The sequence below is a fragment of the Hyperolius riggenbachi genome, chromosome 4, assembly GCF_040937935.1.
Source record: "Hyperolius riggenbachi isolate aHypRig1 chromosome 4, aHypRig1.pri, whole genome shotgun sequence".
NCBI classification, from domain to species: Eukaryota; Metazoa; Chordata; class Amphibia; order Anura; family Hyperoliidae; genus Hyperolius; species Hyperolius riggenbachi.
Genome location: NC_090649.1, coordinates 4296433 through 4306420, shown reverse-complemented (window position 1 = coordinate 4306420; position 9988 = coordinate 4296433). Strand labels below are relative to the sequence as shown.

The following is a 9988-nucleotide window of genomic DNA, read 5'->3' as shown; positions in this document are numbered from 1 at the left end:
CAAGAGGGACAGAGGGAGAAATGAGGAGGAAAGAGGGAGAGAGGGACAGGGCTCCCAAAGAGGGACTGTCCCTCCAAAAGAGGGGCAAGTGGGATGGTCGGGGCCACCTCCTGCTTCTAACGTGTGTACAGCAGCCCCAGAAGCGCCCCTCCATGCATTGCCGAGAGATCCGGCTGGAGAATCATCTCAGGTGGGCATATCTGTCCTTCTCACCCCACCTGCTGGGCAGCATGTCCTCCATATATAAGAGGGCGGAGTCATCTCCCCTTCCAAAACACATGAAGCATAATAAGGCAGAGTGCCCCCTTAAATCCTCAAACATAAGGTCCTTTGTTCTGCAGCCCAGCCTAATAATGATGTCTATGCAGTGTTCCTACCCATTATAGTTTATCATTTGTCCTTGTTATCTAGCAGTCCCCAACCCTTTCATTGTTTCCTGGGGTTCTAGTGGTCCCTCCACCCTATACAGCTTTCCCTGGTGGTCTAGTGATCCTACCATCCCTAAATAGCTTTCCCTGGTGGTCTAGTGGTCCCCCCATCCCTATATAGCTTTCCCTGGTGGTCTAGTGATCCTACCAGTCCTAAATAGCTTTCCCTGGTGGTCTGGTCTAGTGGTCTTACCATCCCTAAATAGCTTTCCCTGGTGGTCTAGTAGTCTCCCCATCACTATATAGCTTTCCCTGGTGGTCTAGTGGTCCCCCCATCCCTATATAGCTTTCCCTGGTGGTCTAGTGGTCCCTCCACCCTATACAGCTTTCCCTGGTGGTCTAGTGATCCTACCATCCCTAAATAGCTTTCCCTGGTGGTCTAGTGGTCCCCCCATCCCTATATAGCTTTCCCTGGTGGTCTAGTGATCCTACCAGTCCTAAATAGCTTTCCCTGGTGGTCTGGTCTAGTGGTCTTACCATCCCTAAATAGCTTTCCCTGGTGGTCTAGTAGTCTCCCCATCACTATATAGCTTTCCCTGGTGGTCTAGTGGTCCCCCCATCCCTATATAGCTTTCCCTGGTGGTCTAGTGGTCCCCCCATCCCTATATAGCTTTCCCTGGTGGTCTAGTGGTCTCCCCATCCCTATACAGCTTTCCCTGGTGGTCTAGTGATCCTACCATTCCTGAATAGCTTTCCCTGGTGGTCTAGTAGTCCCCCCATGCCTATATAGCTTTCCCTGGATTGCAATTATCTTGGTGCGAGCACTTTGCAAAATGAGGAAACATATTTATGAAATAATGAAGTTATGTCTTGATATACAAGTGCAGTACATATACGTGTGTCACGTTATAACAACTGAGGCAATGGTTCTTCTCTCTTTGACGCAGGATTGTACTTGGAAATAGAAAACAGTCATTTATTTGGAAACACACGACCCAATGCAAAAAGGGGACGGATGAAAGGAACAATGCTTCCCAACAGCACACTGCTGAGGGTAAGCCCGCCCCTTCCTTTTCCTGTCTCTTCAGCTAATTCCTCCTCCTAACCTACACCCACCTTTAACACTCTCTTTCCTCAAACAGAAACTCCAGGGCAGGCCACTATGGTGCCCCTCCCCCGACAGCCTTTGGCGTTATTTTGGAGGCATTCTTTTAGACATATTTTTTGACATATTGCCCTAAAATCATATGGAGGTAAATCTGAGCACCGAGTTTGGCTCTGTACTTTGGACTTTTCCCAACCTTTTATAGCTGGGCTTCCAATCCAGAAGGTTAGGGCCGGGCTGGTGGGTGATGCTGGTTCAGTACAATGCTGGGCAATAGTGAGGTGTGGTCAGGTTTGTTCAGGGATCTATGGCTATAAGTATTACAGGCAGAGGATCAGCAGGACTGCCAGGCTCAGGGCCGGCGCTACCATAGAGGCAAAGGAGGCAGCTGCCCCAGGGCCCCAGAGCTTGTAGGGGCCCCCAGTGGCTACAAGAGGAAAACATTTTTTTTTAAAATCAGCCTTATAGTTTTTGAGAAAATCGATTTTAAAGTTTCAAAGGAAAAAAATACACATTTAAAAACCTGCCGACTTTAATGGTTAATAGCAAATCCACCTTAAATGCTAGAAACCCTAAATTTGCAGGATATGTTAAAGAGATCATTAGGAATAAGAGGAAAAAACAATTTTTCAAAAAGACCTTATGGTTTTTGAGAAAATCGAATTTAAAGTTTCGAAGGAAAAACGTATACTTATAAATGCGGTAAATGTCACTTTTAGCAGCAAACCCAACGGTAGTGTAATTTTACATGCATCAAACGAAAGCGCAATAAATTTCCTGACGGGGTTTCCAGGGGCTCCATACGCAGCCACAGCGCTTTGGCCAGGGATCGCTATACAGCTGCAATATGGCTGCATGAAGATCCCTGGCATTTTTTCCTATTTTCCCAATTTTTTTTTATGTTTAGAGTGTGGGAATATTTTTTTTTTTAAATTATGTGGGGTCCCCCCTCCTGAAACTTTTTAACCCCTTGTCCCCCATGCAGGCTGGGATAGCCAGAATGTGGAGCTCCGACCGATTGGGACTTCACACCCGGACTATACCAGCTGCAAAAAGGTCCCCTAATGCCGATTTTTGTTCCGGGGTATATGTTGGGGGGGCCCCCCAGGTTTATTATGCCCTGGGGCCACCATTGTTGCTTAAACCGGCCCTGGCCAGGCTATATGAATTATTTACAAGGAAATAAATATGGCAGCCTCCATATCCCTCTCACAATTCAGGTGGGCTTTAAGGAGACCGTGCAAGTGTCGTGTATTTGGGGAGCACAAGAAAACTTTCCTCCGGTTTCCTGTCTGTTGTGTGTAGAGCAAACCAACAGGAAGTGATGTCAAAGCATAGACTTGTTGTGTATCAAAATAAGTAAAAAAGTAAATGAAAAAAACCTGGAGCCTTGAAGGCTGAAAAATCCTCTCTAGTTAGCTATACTCTTGTAGGATGGGATATCAGCCCGTTGGATTATGTGAGCATCTCTACAGCATGTCCATGTTCTCTGGAGGGGCCTCTGTGGTCCAGGAACTGCCCTTGGAGAAGGTCCTCAGAGGCATCACATGTGTGGGAGGAACAGTCCCGGTGTTTGAACAAAACCTTTCAGCTCCACTTTGCTCCTCGGTTGTCCCAGTTTCAGGTCTTATCAGGGATGGATTAACCATAAGGCACTGTAAGCACATGCCTACAGGCACCTGATGATGTAAAGGTTGCACACTTCCCTTCTTGAGCGCCGCCCTCTCTCCTTCCCTATACAGAGTCCTGAGCAGAGCATAAATGAGAGGTTACTCACCCGACTGACGAGATCTCTCACTATCTACTTAGTACTGAGGGTACCTCTGGCTATCTAATACTTGGGGGTACCTCTAGCTACTTAATATTAAAGGTGCTGTACCTCTCTGGCTACCTAATACTAAGGGACACCTGTAGCTAGCTACAGGGCCGGGCCAAGGCAGAGGCGAGAGAGGCTCCAGCCTCAGGGCGCAGTGCAGGAGGGGGCCCACAACTCACTCAGCTATCATTCCCCTATTGTGTTTGAAGCAGAGAGAAATAAGGAAAGGGGATACATGGCAGTGACTGCAAGCCAGATAACTACAGATTAGGGTGTTGGTGGGAGTTTGGGGCCCCAGGGTGCCTCTTAGACTGATAGCAATCAGTGTGTGACGGCTGGGGTGGGAGGGATGGAGGGGCTTCTTAGTGTAATAGCAATCAGTGTGTGATGGTTGGGGTGGGAGGGATGGAGGGAGGGGCCTCTTAGTGTAATAGCAATCAGTGTGTGACGGCTGGGGTAGAAGGGATGGAGGAGGGGCCTCTTAGTGTAATAGCAATCAGTGTGTGACGGCTGGGGTGGGAGGGATGGAGGAGGGGCCTCTTAGTGTAATAGCAATCAGTGTGTGACGGCTGGGGTGGGAGGGATGGGGAGGGGCCTCTTAGTCTAATAGCAATCAGTGTGTGACGGCTGGGGTGGGAGGGATGGGGAGGAGCCTCTTAGTGTAATAGCAATCAGTGTGTGACGGCTGGGGTGGGAGGGATGGAGGGGCCTCTTAGTGTAATAGCAATCAGTGTGTGACGGCTGGGGTGGGAGGGATGGGGGAGGAGCCTCTTAGTGTAATAGCAATCAGTGTGTGACGGCTGGGGTGGGAGGGATGGAGGAGGGGCCTCTTAGTGTAATAGCAATCAGTGTGTGACGGCTGGGGTGGGAGGGATGGGGGTGTACTTTGGTGTCTCAGCCTTGGGTGCTGGAGGGCCTTGTCCCGGCTCTGGCTAGCTATGACAGGCAAGGGAAGAAAGGGTGAAATAGGCCAGCCAACACACTTGCGGTGCGGTTCAGCTGGTGTTTGTAGGTTCATGGAGGGTGAGGTCTAGGGTGCCAGGACATCTGTGCCTATCGGCTCCTGTAGGGCCGGGGTCTTATGTATAAGTGTGAATAGATGTATTATTGAATTTCTTCACAAGATATTGTGTTGCTTAGTTACTATGAAGTGTGTGTGTTTCTAGCATTCCAATCGTGACCGTTGCAGACTTACGCAAACAGATGAAAAATAGGCATTTGGCCTAAGAGCTCTTCACGGTTCTTATGACTGGAGGCGACACAATGGGTGCATTCTTTGCCAAAATAGTTTTCTACTAATATTTTTCTTTTATTAGCTGGGAGGCTGGTGCTTGACACCCAGGCTGCCGTTCCGAGGGGAGAGAAGACTTGCTAGACCAGAGGTGCCCAACCCTGCAGGGTGGGTGGACTGGAGCTGTCATCCAGGCACTTGAGGTAATGTGCCGTGGAAAGGAGGACTTTATAGTTTCCACCCATGAATCTCTCTGGAGTTTTACTTGTAAACTCCTGTGATCTGGACTGAAAATCACAAACACTGGTTCGCACGACAGCCGGAGGATCCCAGTCTCTCTCACTGGCTGGGGCTCCCAAGCCACCACGTGATACCTCTCACCTCTAGGGAACTCACCCCTACCGCCTCTAAACTGAATGCTAACTGCAACAAACACGATTGCTAACTTCCAGCTAGAGCAATTTCCTGCCTCTATCTGGCCAGCAGACGCCAGTCAGCCAATCAGGTGTACTTACACCCTTTGACGGTACCTGCACACAGTCACCTCAAAGAGTCACCTGATGTCCATTTACCATCAGGTGACCCTTTAAATAGCTTTACAAGGTGTTTTTGAGGGTAAATGAGGCATGTAGCATCATTATTTAGGAGAACACTAATTGATGATGTGGGGACTTAAAATCCCCCCTCCCAAAAAAAAAATGGCTGTCAATTAACATCAGGTCTAGGTTCCAGACAGCGGTCGTGCAGCCCACATTGTGTCCACAGTTAGTGTTGGGCGAACATCTAGATGTTCGAGTTCGGGCCGAACAGGCCGAACATGGCCGCGATGTTCGGGTGTTCGAGCCGAACTCCGAACATAATGGAAGTCAATGGGGACCCGAACTTTCGTGCTTTGTAAAGCCTCCTTACATGCTACATACCCCAAATTTACAGGGTATATGCACCTTGGGAGTGGGTACAAGAGGAAAAAAAATTTAGCAAAAGAGCTTATAGTTTTTGAGTAAATCGATTTCAAAGTTTCAAAGGGAAAACTGTCTTTTAAATGCGGGAAATGTCTGTTTTCTTTGCACAGGTAACATGCTTTTTGTCGGCATGCAGTCATAAATGTAATACAGATAAGAGGTTCCAGGAAAAGGGACCGGTAACGCTAACCCAGCAGCAGCACACGTGATGGAACAGGAGGAGGGCGGCGCAGGAGGAGAAGGCCACGCTTTGAGACACAACAACCCAGGCCTTGCATGAGGACAAGAAGTGTGCGGATAGCATGCATTTTGCCGCCATGCAGTCATAAATGTAATACAGATAAGAGGTTCCAGGAAAAGGGACCTGTAACGCTAACCCAGCAGCGGCACACGTGATGGAACAGGAGGGCGGCGCAGGAGGAGAAGGCCACGCTTTGAGACACAACAACCCAGGCCTTGCATGAGGACAAGAAGCGTGCGGATAGCATGCATTTTGCCGCCATGCAGTCATAAATGTAATACAGATAAGAGGTTCCGTAAAAAGGGACCGGCAACGCTAACCCAGCAGCAGCACACGTGATGGAACAGGAGGAGGCGCAGGAGGAGAAGGCCACGTTTTGAGACACAACAACCCAGGCCTTGCATGAGGACAAGAAGCGTGCGGATAGCAATTTGCATTTTGCAGAGCACAATGCTATACAGTGGTTGGTGAGCGGTGTACTACTGTTCCCAGCAGCGACACAGAGCACAATGCTATACAGTGGTTGGTGAGCGATGTACTACTGTTCCCAGCAGCGACACAGAGCACAATGCTATACAGTGGTTGGTGAGCGGTGTACTACTGTTCCCAGCAGCGACACAGAGCACAATGCTATACAGTGGTTGGTGAGCGGTGTACTACTGTTCCCAGCAGCGACACAGATCACAATGCTATACAGTGGTTGGTGAGCGGTGTACTACTGTTCCCAGTAGCGACACAGAGCACAATGCTATACAGTGTTTGGTGAGCGGTGTACTACTGTTCCCAGCAGCGACACAGAGCACAATGCTATACAGTGGTTGGTGAGCGGTGTACTACTGTTCCCAGCAGCGACACAGAGCACAATGCTATACAGTGGTTGGTGAGCGGTGTACTACTGTTCCCAGCAGCGACACAGAGCACAATGCTATACAGTGGTTAGTGAGCGGTGTACTACTGTTCCCAGCAGCGACACAGAGCACAATGCTATACAGTGGTTGGTGAGCGGTGTACTACTGTTCCCAGCAGCGACACAGAGCACAATGCTATACAGTGGTTGGTGAGCGGTGTACTACTGTTCCCAGCAGGGCCAATAATTGACCCACCAACGATACTTTCATAACCAACCTCCGGAGCCCTAGACCCCGCCTGCTGCAATGACATGAACCACCACCAACGCAGATTAGCTGACAAACACACAAATTAGAGAGAGGATGGTTGGGAATCTTGCTCATTTGGCCGCAAGTGTCCTGATGTACATGCGGCTTCCTGTCCGCATACGTCACTTCCTGGCGCCCTCCTAGTTTGCGGCCAGCCTTCCCCGCATCCCTCTCCCCTTCTCCATGCATTAACCCTTCCCTACCCTACGCTGAAGCTAGCCCTATCGTGAGGCCCTTCCCTCCAGTCCGTTTTACTTCCTCAGTGCGGGCCCAGCTTTCCCTGGTACTGTACCCTATTCGGTTAGTGTTTTTCCACCACCAAGCTACCCGTGTGACACGTGCCAAACTCAGCCTGCTGAAGCTGCACCGATCCACCAGAAGATGGCAGCAGGTAGCAGTGCAAGAGCCAGTATCAGTGGCCTTGCCCAAGGTGTCCAACTCCCGGGTGTTTGGAGAAACTTTGTCCAACATCCATGCATCAGCAACCATGCTCAAATTCCAGTTAGACAATTCCTAAGACTTGAGGGCAGAAAATGGTGTTGTGCATCTAAAAACACAATAATAAACTAGAAGTACATAAGACAGCGCTACACAGCCCACCCTCACAACATCAGTCCAGTATGTTTCCTGAATACGGCCGTCAGACAGCCCCACCTCTGGTAGGCTCTGATTACGGTCAGCACACAGGAAGGTCCAGGCTAGGGATCCATAGTGTGAGCACCTCGGCCACACCCCCTAGATGGAGAGCCCCCCCCCCCCCCCCCCCCCCCCGATAGAGAAGACTCTATATTAGGGTAGTTACATAGGCCTCTCCTCTCAGCCTTACTCCAACATTCAGGTTCCCTCCTCCATGATGACTCTGCGTGGACCATTCACCTCATAGAAAAATAACAATTGCCATAATATAAAACATTTTATACATTTATTAAAAAGTTGAAATAAACACAGGGGTTTGCAGCACACCAGCTCTCTTATTCAGAGCAAAGAAATAGGTTTACAAGCAGCAAGCTTTCGGACACTCCCTGACCTTTGCCAAGTTATTAAAAAGTTGTACATGACAACTGACAAATGACATGAAAAGTCATCAGACAGTAAAGCGCATGAGTTTTATGGGCTCTCTGCCGCTATTTGGCCTCCGGACCGGTTCTCGTCTTGTGCTGCTAACAAGCAGGCCAGATCCCCGCTCCCACACTTCCCAGAGCCACAAAGGTAAGTATGAAATGGCTTCTGACTTCCGCAGTCAATATAAGGATGTACAAAATATTATTTCTAATTATTGGGAAGTACTGACTGTGACAACACCCGCCAATCCCATCATACTATGCCACAGCTGCCATACAGGTCTCATCCACTAGAGGCTTCTGGAGGTGAATCCATTGGGAGTGCAGTAAACGTTTAAGGTTTAATGGTGTGTCCAAACATGATACAATCTCAATTGTAGGTACAGTTGGTAAAAAAAGGTTATCAATTTTACGCTGGTAATCTGGTATTTTGCTGTCTCCAGATTAAAATGAGGTGGCGACACGTCAGATTAGCTATTCCTAAAAGAAAAAAAAACAGTTATTTGCAACCTAACTAAACAATGAGGTACTGTCTCTTCTGAGGGCAGAGAGTTCTAGCATGGATCAGAGATCGGACAATGCGGTGGTGTGTCTCTTCTGAGGACAGAGAGGTCTAGCATGGATCAGAGATCAGACAATGAAGTAGTGTGTCCCTTCTGAAGACAGAGAGGTCTAGCAAGGATCAGAGATCACACAATGCAGTAGTGTGTCTCTCCTGAGGGCAGAGAGTTCTAGCATGGATCAGAGATCAGACAATGTGGTAGTGTGTCTCTCCTGAAGACAGAGAGCTCTAGCATGGATCAGAGATCAGACAATGCGGTAGTGTGTCTCCTCTGAGGACAGAGAGGTCCAGCATGGATCAGAGATCAGACAATGCGGTAGTGTGTCTCCTCTGAGGACAGAGATTTCTAGCATGGATCAGAGATCAGACAATGCGTAGTGTGTCTTCTGAGGACAGAGAGTTCTAGCATGGATCAGAGATCAAACAATGCAGTAGTGTGTCTCTTCTGAGGACAGAGAGGTCTAGCATGGATCAGAGATCAGACAATGCGGTAGTGTCTCTCTTCTGAGGACAGAGTGCTCTAGCATGGATCAGAGATCAGACAATGCGGTAGTGTGTCTCTTCTGAGGACAGAGAGCTCTAGCATGGATCAGAGATCAGACAATGCAGTAGTGTGTCTCTTCTGAGGACATAGAGCTCTAGCATGGATCAGAGATCAGACAATGCGGTAGTGTCTCTTCTGAGAACAGAGAGCTCTAGCATGGATCAGAGATCAGACAATGCAGTAGTGTGTCTCTTCTGAGGACATAGAGCTCTAGCATGGATCAGAGATCAGACAATGCAGTAGTGTGTCTCCTCTGAGGACAGAGAGTTCTAGCATGGATCAGAGATCTGACAATGCGGTAGTTTGTCTCTTCTGAGGGCAGAGAGTTCTAACATGGATCAGAGATCAGACAATGCAGTAGTGTGTCTCTTCTGAGGACAGAGAGTTCTAGCATGGATCAGATATCAGACAATGCAGTAGTTTGTCTCTTCTGAGGGCAGAGAGTTCTAACATGGATCAGAGATCAGACAATGCAGTAGTGTGTCTCTTCTGAGGACAGAGAGCTCTAGCATGGATCAGAGATCTGACAATGCGGTAGTTTGTCTCTTCTGAGGGCAGAGAGTTCTAACATGGATCAGAGATCAGACAATGCGGTAGTATGTCTCTTCTGAGGACAGAGAGCTCTAGCATGGATCAGAGATCAGACAATGCAGTAGTGTGTCTCTTCTGAGGACAGAGAGTTCTAGCATGGATCAGAGATCAGACAATGCGGTAGTTTGTCTCTTCTGAGGGCAGAGAGTTCTAACATTGATCAGAGATCAGACAATGCGGTAGTATGTCTCTTCTGAGGACAGAGAGCTCTAGCATGGATCAGAGATCAGACAATGCAGTAGTGTGTCTCTTCTGAGGACAGAGAGTTCTAGCATGGATCAGAGATCAGACAATGCGGTTTTGTGTATCTTCTGAGGACAGAGAGCTCTAGCATGGATCAGAGATCAGAC

General features: G+C 48.6%; 1 protein-coding gene across 1 annotated transcript in view; it reads left to right on the top strand.

The window, feature by feature from the left end:
• Nucleotides 1-1353: 1353 nt before the first annotated feature.
• LOC137571115 (tyrosine-protein kinase-like) overlaps nt 1354-9988 on the top strand; it is a 188617-nt gene continuing 179982 nt past the window's right edge. The window contains exon 1 of the mRNA XM_068279820.1: nt 1354-1422. The gene's annotated coding sequence lies outside the window, so the exon portion shown is untranslated. The remainder of the gene's footprint in view (nt 1423-9988) is intronic.